We start from the raw sequence: 11,458 nt of genomic DNA, 5'->3' as shown, positions 1-11,458 counted from the left end.
CCAGCCGCGGCCCGAGAAAATCGAGGGAGCGCGGGGAGATCGAGGGAGAGGGGAGGGAGCCGCTCCCGGGCGCCGCCGTGCCCCCGAGCCCCGCCCCCTTACAGGCACCGCCCTGCGCGCGCGCTCTCTCCTTCTCCCTCTCCCGCTCCCTCTGCCTCTCCTTCTCCCTCTCCTTCTCCCTCTGCCTCTCCCTCTGCCTCTCCCTCTGCCTCTCCCTGCCGCCGTCTCCCCTTGAGCGGGTGGCGGTGAAGGTGTCGAGAGCAGCGGGAGCTGGTCCCCTCCTGGAAGAGGAGCAAGGGAGAAATAAAATCGTCGTAACAATGGTGACGACAACAAGGACAACGACAGCAGCAGCAATAATAATAAATGATAATAGAACCATCCCCACGCGCTGTATCAAGGTCCCTGCAGGGCAGAAGCTCATCCAGCGGCAGCGGCGGGGTGGGGGCCCCCGTGGGGTGGTGTGAGGGGAGGGCCTGGGGTGCTTGCCGTGGTGGGTGGAAGAAGGAAGGGTGACGGAGAAAGGCCCAGGCGCGGGCGGTGCTGTCAGCGCCGAGTAATGCAAACCGGCCCTCCTTCTCCAACGAAAAAGTAAAAATGTTCCTCACCAAACCTGCTGTCTGCCTGGGGGGCCTCTGAACACAGGCTCTTCTTCCTTTTGGAAAGGGTCAGGAGACCTCGCTTCTTCCCTTTGTGCTGTGGTTGTTCGAAATTCAGTTGCGAAAGCCAAGTTCGGACAAAATCCTAACGGGAAGGAGAGGAAAAGCAATGAGAGAAAAAACACGGAAGGAAGAATCCGTTGCTCAGTTTCGCCAAACCAGACCTAAAACAGGACATTAGTGGGAAAACAAATTACCTTTCATAAAACCTCAAAGAACTTAAGCACCGTAAAAAGCATTATGGCCAAGAAACATAATTTTCCTCACTTTTTTCCAGAGGTTAAAGCCGTCCAAGTTAAATTAGTAGGCTGTAATATCTTGTCACGTGAATAAACAGCCCTTTTCTGACTCTTCCCTCTTGGGTCTGTAAAACGCTGCACAGCATCTCTCTGGGGAAAAATGAGAGTGTCCGGTACCTATCTTTAATTATCTCCAAAGTTGTTACTAGTGACTCTGCAGTTTTCTGCTAATACCCAACACAGAAAGAGAGCTCTTCAGTCCTCCGAGAAAAGTAAAGTTGGCATCACGTTAAAAAAAAAAAAGTGAACTATTTGCCACCCATTTCAAAATTATGTTTTTCCTCCATGACAGCTTGTTTGCATTTTCTCATTAAAAGCCTGTCATCGGATGTGCCAAATAAATCCACTGCTTTGAAAGGTTTGGTTGATACAGAAGGCCCCACCTAGCACACTACATACCTGGGTCCCAGCCCTGCCCGATGCCCTCTGGGAGTGGATAGCTGTGCCCAAAAAGCCCGTTGACTTTAGTGGGGGGTCCATAAAGGGAGCTGTCTACCCAGAAGATTTTGTAATAAACAACCATGAATTTAGATTTAGTTCAAGTGACACACTTCAGTGCCAGACTGAAGTTTTGTTGCGGCGTTGGCTGCATCTTCACTTCTGTTGTAAATGCAAATACCCTGAAGAGGTGAATCATTGAGAAGAGGGAGCCTGAACTTGAGAAGAGGCAACCCAACATTGTCAGCTGCTGTTTCTAAGCAGCTGCTCAACAGTGGTTTTATCCAGATCTTGGTCCTGGGGAACCTGTCGGAACAGCACAACGGGGCTAAACTCTGCAACAGAGACAGAGGCCTTATAAATGGTGTATGTAGGTTCATCGCAGGCATCCACATAGGCAAATCCTCCTATTGCCAAAAGCAGCACCCAGGACTGCTATGATCTGCAGGGGCGCTGGATAATATTGTCGATGAAGAAGTTCCTGTGTGCTGCACTTTGTTGAATCTACTGTGGGTGGTTTTCCCAGCTGATGTGTGGTGACCATGTGGTAACCATCACCTGCCCCTTCAGTGACTCCAGAGCAAAGCTGACGGTGACTGACTGTAGATTTGACCCACTGGAGAAAAGAAACACTGCCCCACACATCTCTTTAGAACAAAAGGAGGTAAACTAGTGCTGTTAATATATATCTCTCTATCTCATATATATAGCTTATAATGTGTATATATAATATATAGTATATATTTGCTGTCATATATAATGCTACTAATATAAATATATTACTCCATGAAACTCCAGATGCTGTTGAAGAGATTAATCTATGCTGTTAAAACTGAGGAAAGAAATGACAAGTTGTAATATAATGACCTGGTAAATAGTAAGTATTATACCTCATAGAGGTCACAAGAGTAATTGCTCATTCGTGCCTTTTTCTAATCCATTTATGCAGATTTGACAGTGATCTGTAAACATTACGTCTCTCTACAAAGTTGGGTAAACAGCTTTGAAAGCCAAGAGAGATTATTATGATCATCTTGTCTAACCTGAATATTGAAGGCTGTAGAATTTCCTCCAGCCATTCCCACACCAAGATCTTTCTGTAGTTGTTTCTTAGAAAGACATCCTCATTCTATTTTAAAGAGTTGAAGAAATGGCAAATCCATCACTGCACTTCTGAAGACTTCTCAGTGGTTACCATAACATGTACCATGCTACCCTAACATGTGAAAAATAACTTATAGAAATATAAATGTTGCTTGAAAAGGTAAATTCATCCAGCAGCAGCATCTGTCCATTGCAAGCCTGCTTCTTGTTAACAGAAGTATCTTCCTTTTGAAGATGTTTGTAAAATAAAGCAGATTTACTCCCTCACCTTCTCTTGATAAACTGTATGGATTAACTTTGATTCTGCACTGTATAATTGCCTTTCCAGGACTGTTCCCTTTTCTGAATGCGTTCAAGCTTACAGCTATCGCTTTACTTTTTTGACATGTGAACATCCAAACCAGACCTCTCCCTACTTCTGTTTGAATTTGTGAGGTGAATATTACAGCCAGGGAAATCTAAGGAACAGAAAAAAGCTAAGAAGCATAAGGTTGAAAATGACCTTAAGAAATCACCCTTTCTGGTCCTTTCCCTTGCCCCAAGGCAGGATCAACTACTCCTTTGCTATAACGTAACTGTTTTTTCAAACTTGTTCTTAAAGACTTCCCAGTATGGTGCTTTTGCCATCTCCTCAGGCAATCTTTCCAGTGTTTCCCTACCCTTATCACTAAAGGTCTTTTTTCTAATGTATACTCTGAATGTATCCACTACTGTGATTTCAGTCCATTGGTGAAAGGTCTGTCTTTGCTGGGCCCAGACAGCGGACTGTTTGCTTCCTCCCTATAGCAGTCTTTTACATATTTGTGCTGGTTGTGGCTGGGGTAGAGTTAATTTTCTTCACAATAGCTAGTATGGGGCTATGTTCTGGATTTGTGCTGGAAACAGCATTGATAACACAGGGATGTTTTAGTCACTGCTGAGCAGGGCTTACACAGAGCCAAGGCCTCTTCTGCTTCTCACCCCACCGCACCAGCCAGTGGGCTGGGGGTGCACAAGAAGCTGGGAGGGGACACGGCCGGGACAGCTGACCCCAGCTGACCACAGGGATATTCCACGCCATATGACGTCACGCTCAGCCTATAAAGCTGGGGGAAGAAGAAGGAAGGGGGGGATGTTCAGAGTGATGGTGTTTGTCTTCCCAAGTAACCGTTACGCGTGATGGAGCCCTGCTTTCCTGGAGATGGGTGAACACCTGCCTGCTGATGCGGAGTAGTGAATGAATTCCTTGTTTTGCTTTGCTTGTGTGCACGGCTTTTGCTTTACCTATTAAACTGTCTTTATCTCAACCCGTGAGTTTTATCACTTTTACTCTTACAATTCTCTCCCCTATCCCACTGTGGGGGAGTGAGTGAGTGGCTGCATGGTGCTTAGCTGCTGGCTGGGGTTAAACCACGACAATATTTAAAGTCTCTGTCCCTTGTATGTTCTTTTCCTCATTAATCTAAACAGTCCCAGTAGTATCCTGATATTTAATGTTTTCTGGACTTGTCATCAAGCTTGATCTCTGCTGTACTCTTCTCCAGTCGCTCAATGTCATTCTGGAAGTGCAGTGCCCCAAGCCAAGCATGCTCCAGGTGAAAAACATTTAAAAAAAAGGGAAAACTAAAATTGAAGTCATACCATGGGTTAGCAGAGCAAAATAATTGCTTTGTCTATTTTGCAGGCTGTCTTCCTGTTCCTACCCTCCTTGTATGGCATTTGCCTTTTTACAACAGCATAACAGCAGTGACTCATGTTTAGCCTGTGATTCACTCTACTTTTTTCCTATGCAACTGTAATCCTGTTTGCTTTTTCCCTTCCTGTATCTAGGGAACTGATGATGCTATGTCTAATAGACTACACTTGCACCTATTGAATACTATCTTTTGTGTTTTTCTTAAAAAAAAAATCTCCAGTTTGACAAAATACCTCTGAATTCTAATTCTGTTCTCTAACACACTTTTAGCTGCTCTCTTCTTCATGTCCTCTCCAACTGTAACAAGCTTAGTCTCTACTCTGTTCTTCAGAAGTTTTATAAGTAGGGTCAGATACAGGGTAAACCCTCAAGGAACCTCTTTCAATACATCTTTCCAGATTGATAGTGGCCCCATTTTGCTAACTCTTCCTCGGCCCTGCTTTTTCTGACCCCATGGAGTTTTCAATCTGGACCATATTGTCTTTGCTTATTCTGGAGAAACGTTGCCAAAAACTTCACTAAAATGAAGATACATGACTTTTTAATACTTTTCTCCTTTGTATAACACCTATTACCTTATTGTAAAAGGAAATCAGATTGGTTTAACAGGATTTGTTCTTGACAAATCCATGTTCATTGTTACTTGCTTCTAATGCTTACAGATGGTTTGCTCGATAATTTCCACAAACTGAAGCTACCTGATCTATAACTCACCAGCTCCTCCTTTTTTCTATGTGTACTTAACTTTAAGCCTCATTGAAATTAAGAGGGCTGCTTCCATGACCATCAGAGGTGTCTTCTGAACCAGAGATCAGTAACCCGCCAAAGCCGTGGCAGTAGAACCAGGAGCAGTGCCAAGAAGCCCAACCTGACCTTGCCCGCTCTAACAAATTTATAATCCCTGCACAACCTTTCTTCACCCCATTGGTTCCACTTCCCTTTATTTTCTTGATCCATTGATGGAACATTCGTGCAGATGTTGGCTTCTAGCAGCTGCCATAGATTTTATGAAAAATTCATACAGATATTTAAATTTCCAAGCAGATTTCCTGTGTTGTATTACGCTCCCAAGACCAGCCACTTTCTGCTTCCTCCTAAATTGAAAATCACCTGGATCTGTGTTGTCAAACCAACATCCAGGAAGTGATCTACTTAAATCTTACGCTTCTATTTCTTTTTTAAATAAACAGGTAGAGAAATAGGTTCTTTGACCTTGACAGCATTTTGACCATTATCCAGGAGTTTAAGCCAGAAACTTTCATTATGAAGTGAAATATATTTATCTTAACTGAAAGGCGAGAGAGAAGGAAACAACTTACTGATCAGTGTTTTCCCCCAGATGATTTCTGGTATGCTTCAAGAGAAACAACATATAAATTAATGCACACAATATTTTGAGTTTTCTTCCAGAACACATACAGTCACTTTTTCCACATCAAACAAAAAATAGAGTCTTTTGCACTTTAAACCATTTCCAACAGTACACAAAATTCTCTCGCTGTTTTACTCTCTTGGCTAACACCACCCTAATTCTTCCCTTTCAAGGCCTATCCAAGGAATCTATGCACTACTGACCCAGAGGCATTGTTTCTCTAAACAGCACCAATGAAACAAATTATTAAATTACTTTCTGCAGCTAAAAATACCGAATGCTGTATACCACAGCTCTGTCAAGGGTGTCACTACTAAGTTGCATCAGTTTAAATACTTCTTGGAACCAGCCTTCATCTACTGCGTGTATTTTAAAGCAATAGATGGGGGGAGGGGAGGGGAAGTTGAAACCTAAACCAGCTTAAAATTTTGCCACATTTCTTTCTCAAAGGAAAAAAAAAACCCCAAACTTCAAAGACCATTTGACAGTTTTTGTCCCTCAAATTCCAGGTGAAATTCCGTCCCTCTTTTCCACAAGATCAAACTCTAGCACAACTGCTTTCTTTTCCATGCTTTTGGGAATAGCCGGGGAAAAGCTGTTCATTAGATATTTTTTCACAGACTTCTGAAATCATGTTGAGTGAGGGCAGAGATCAGATCTCAGTTCTGAATTGAACTGTACCTGTGGGACAGTTCATCGCTGCTTGTGCACCCCAGCTCCCCTCCGCTGGAAGCAAGCATACCTCTGCTCCGGTAGCAGCCAGCACTTCCCAATGCATCCTAGTGAAAATCGGCTGGAGTAACAAAGAACTATTATTTAATTATCAGTCGGGCTCATTTTGATGGAACCAAGTTGTTTCCCTCGCTTGCCCCATTCAGTGGCTCTGCTGACACGTGTCTGTAGAAAGAAGACATGACAAGCAGCCCAAGGTCAGCTGGGGGTTTTGCCACTACCAGTGTTTGCTTGCCAGAGTGCTTGTAATTTCATGTGTATGTGCAATTTCTTGCAGGAACATGGCTTTATTTTACATGCATTTCAGGGACAGATCCATTTTGCCATTACAACTGTTCAATATGTAGTACAATAGGGACTGTTTTTTGACAATTGATATATAACAATAAATAATCAGGCTTGATAACACAATAAGTGCATCACATACACACATACTTGCAAAACCACATTTATTTTAAAGGAAACGGTACAGGGGGTTTTGCATTTAATATTACAAATAAAGATTCCATCTATTTCTAAACCCCTTCTTGACTGTATTTTTTTTCCTTCCTAAGTTTCCCAGTCTCTCTCTCTCTTCTTCTTTCCTGTCTTCTTCCTCCCACCCTCCTGATCTCTAATTCTCCTATGGTGAAAAAGGAAGGGAAAGTTACAAAATAGGGCTGGGGAAAAGGGAACAAGCATGGCAAAAAGCAGTTAGTTAAACTATGCAATCTGGGCCAAGTAAAATTGTTCTTTCAAAAATTAATTTTTAGATAATTTACGTTCAATTTACTATCACAACTGTATGGTATTAGCAAGAGGTTGCATTTTACATCAGTTAGATATAATTATGAAGTTCCTTTTAGAGACAAAAATTATTTTAATATATCAGAAAAGCAGTTAACATTAAAATGTGGATTTTGATCTATGCCCTAAATGTACAATCAAAGGTACCAGATCAGGCAGCTTAATCGGAAACCCATTAAATACATGACAAGATTTTATGTTAATGAACGACAGTTCTAGTCTTTAATGTTTCTTACTGACATTTATTCTTAGATGCAGAAGTACATTTACATGAGAGAGGTGTTTGGCCTTGACTTCAGATCTACAGCAATTTCCACCGAAATTTCTGAAAAGAATGTTGGTCAGTGCTTTAAAACATAGCGGCCTAAATTTAGGCTGTTAAATCTGTATTTAGCCCTGCAATGTGCTGAGCACTCTGGCTGTGATCCAAGAAAGCACTTATGCGTTCCCATTAACTTTAAAACACATTCAGGTCTATTATTCACTTTACCGAAAAAACTGAACTCAAATACTTAAAATTAAGCATGCCCATTAAGTAGCCTGTTGGACTCAGCCTTCTACAACGCCGAGTCCCGTTCTGCCCGCAGCTAAGACCCTGACTCACTTTATTCGTGTGACTTGCCCTGTTGCAGTAGTGGGACTGGTCATAGCAGTAAAATTACTCAAGCACGTTACAGACTTCAGGGCTGTTTTTTCAAAAGGGCCAAGTGCCCATCAGACACTTTCAGAACCTACTTTGAGACACACATTTTAAAATATACATTATGGTCAATATCCGAATACAGTTATAACAAATATTCTGTCCTGTTTCTACTTGTTTATTATTATTGTTGTTGTTGTTGTTATTTATTGTGTTTTGCACATCCAAATCCAACTTGTGGGCAATATTTGCCCACTTCTGAAGGCCTGATAAAAGTCCCACAGTTAAGAGTCAGTTTTCCATATCTGGGAGGGACAGGACAATAAATAGGAGACACTGTAGCAAAGAGCAGTCAGGTGAGCCATTAGGAAGAACTGTAACACTAGGGACAATTAAATACTGGTATAGGTTGTTTAGGAAATGGACTGAACCTCCTTCACTGGAAGCCTTTAAGAACTGACTAGATAAAGCACCTACAGGAACGATGCTATTCCTGGTGCTATAGCCAGTCCTTCCTTAAGAGGCACGATGTACTAGGCAAGTTCATAAGGTGCCTTATAGCCCAGTGCAACTATTAGTATCGGTATCAGGCTTGTATCTGGCTCTTGCTATGTACTGGCTAGCCTTCTATGCTGATACCCTTGCATTTGCCCACTTAGGACCTGTGCCATGATTCAGCTATGAGCAAGCAGCAGGATTAGACAAGTTTTTGGCTTGTGCAAGTATTTCTAGCAAAAGAAAAAAAGATGTCATGCGAAAACTGGCTAGAATAATTTCCATTTCCCTTTTCCATTTCCCAAAGCTATCAGCTGCAGTTGAAGATGACATCGGTCATGATCTAACAGAAATCCTGGTGTTTTCTTTACAGGAGTATTTGCAGAAAAAATAGAAAATCAAAATTAGAGGAGTTAGTACGTTGATGGTCATTTGCGAATGTGATAGTTGCCAGTTATTGTTCAGGACTGTAAGAGATCCAACCTGCAGCTAAAGTATCTGCTCTCTCCTCCGGAGCATGACCACCAAAACCCAACACTCCTTGGTGCTGTCTTCACCAGCAGTAAAGGAAAAAGCCTGGAGGAAGGGTCTTCTAAAGCAGATTATGCTCTGGCGATTATAGAACAAGAATTTCCTCTATGGGCAGCAAACACACTTCTAAAAGCGCCCCTTGTGCCCGCCACACAGTCTCTCCCATTCTGTGCTGTGCCTCAGTTGTGCCAAGCTGACGGTGTGGCTGCGTCCTTGACAAGGGGCAGAAACCCTCAGCGGGGAGAGACAGGGCTGGGGGAGCACCATCTTCTTCCATTTTAACCCATTTTTCCAAATTGATTACTGCTCACATTTACTACGCAAAATTAACCAGACATAAATATAAAGGGAAGCGTTCATTTAATCACTTGTGTTACACTTCAGGGAATTTGTAACATCCAGCTGAACCAGAATTCACTGTTAATGGTAATGAGGCACAAGACGCACATGCGAGAGATACTTCGATCGATTGCTACACTACCCTTAGCTTGGGGCACTTTTTAACTGCCAAAATCAACCTTCTCTCTGGGAAATGTGTAGATTTGGAACAGGCTGGAGAGGTCCACTCCAAATCTGAACTTCCTCAGTGGGGAGATCTAGACTTTTCGAAGAAGGAAATGGAAATAAGGGAATGCTAGGGCTGACATTTTGATTTGAGACTGTCTCTGTTAAAAAAAAAAACAAACCAATAAAACCCTACAACAAATCAAACAACAAAAAAAAAAACCCTGCTTGTTTTATTTTACTCATCTACAAGAAAATGTTTGGTGCTTGACTAAAAAGTCTCCAAATTTCAGAGTTGTAGGTAAAACCCCAAAATGGCATCCTGAAAACTCAGAAACAGAGGCAGATACTTTCTTTTTTAAAATTTCTTTTCCTTTCAGCCTCCAGTTTTGTCTCCATTCTGAAACATCTGTATATCAAATAGTTGGGTAATCCTTAAAGTGTGTGCCTGTAGGTAAAAACAGACTCCATCTTCAGTTCACTCTTCCTCCAAATAATTTCTGAGAAACAAATCAGCATCTTAATTGCATATTTATTGTTAAACATTTCCTTATGCCTGCATTCCGGAGAACAAAACATGGTTCCCAAAAGACTTCAATAGTTGCACTTAGTGTATTAGGAAAAAACCAAACAGGATGTTTGTTGATGTTGACTTGGTTGCACCAACCTTTAATTTTCACACACACAAAAAGATGGCAATAAAACAAAATAATTAGGCAAGAAGAGAAAAAAAAATATGTAGGTTTGAAATTTTGGGGAGGCGTTGGGGAAAATATTTGATCAAAACTTGAAATCTAACGCAGACACTCATACCCAAGCACATGCACCTCCAAGCACAGAGGTAACAGTGACACACTAACCCTGGATGCTGTGGAATTACATTCCTGCAGAAATCCAGGGAGGCAAAGTACGGTGCTAGTGCCAATGGCACATCCAGACATAGTTGGAATTTTCCTAGAGAGTGCAGGGCAGGGGGTGCTTCTCTCTTTCCTCCACACACGTTATGTAGCTATTGAACTCTGCAATACTTGCAAAGAATACACGTTATATATCTTTCCATTTCCACGGCATCTGTACATTTAAAGATACATGCCTCATTGTGTCTGCATGTGATCATCTTGTACATGTATTTAAATTGCTGCTTTTGCCTCTGATCTTGAGAGACAAAAGCAACACTGAATTCTTTTTCCATTATATATTTTTACAGAAGAACTACTGTAAAAATTAATCAAAGGTATGCTGGTTTTTATTGTTATTCTTTTAATTTTGGGGGGTACTTTTCCTCATGTTGCAGCGGTTTTGAAATTGAAACGTTGCACTGCTGAGAAAGTGCCATGAAAATATAACCCACTACATTCCAGGAAAATAAATAAGCAAGGCCACCCAAATTTTCAATTAGTGCTAGTGCAGTATGCAGGAAATGGCTGGAGAACCGTCAAAGGCAGCCTTAGGCTGGGTCGTGGATACGGAACAGTGACAGGAAGGTTTGAAGCAGGAATACAGGCTCAGTGTGAAGATGGCTCTTCTCCAAGGAAAACTGCATGCTAATAGGTTAATACTGATTTCCTGAAACATACAGCCTGGGTATTACATGCTGGAATTTACATTCTGACAAAGGCAATTGCTGAGCCTCAAGACTTTGCTTTTTCGGTGATGAAATAACACTAGAAAGTTCAAGCTGCATTATATATTTCATGTTTTAAGCTTATTAAACATTCAAAGTACAAACTGTGCACATATTTTTAAGCCACCTGAAATAGCAACGGCCTCGCTAGTTTGGGAAACTAGTATGAGAAACATTACATTTCAACAGGTCAGGCTTGTCTGGAGTAATACTGTCAACAGATACTGACCAAGGTGGAGTGATGCCACTTTCAGAGTAAATCTGTCCAGAATCCATAAATATTGCCCAATCAAGCAGATGCACACAGCATCAGGAATGAAACACTTCTTTTTAGCACAACCTTTACAGACAAAGCGGTATTTGAAAGATATCTGAGGACTGAGTTGGACAAAGCACTTCAGAAAATAAAAAACTAAAAAGCACGAAAGAAGACTCTTTCTGCGTCTCTTTCTGCAAGTCAGAGGAAGGGCTCTGGTTGACGACAGAAGGTGCCGTGCCAGACCTTCAAGTACCTAAAACATGAAGAACAAAATGTAAAAGGAAGGAAACTTAAAGAGAAAGACCAATCCAGCTAAAGAATCCAGCCAACCTTTCCCTAG

The sequence above is a fragment of the Pygoscelis adeliae genome, unplaced genomic scaffold, assembly GCF_000699105.1.
Source record: "Pygoscelis adeliae isolate BGI_AS28 unplaced genomic scaffold, ASM69910v1 Scaffold186, whole genome shotgun sequence".
Lineage (NCBI taxonomy): Eukaryota > Metazoa > Chordata > Aves > Sphenisciformes > Spheniscidae > Pygoscelis > Pygoscelis adeliae.
Note: the sequence above shows the minus strand (reverse complement) of the source record.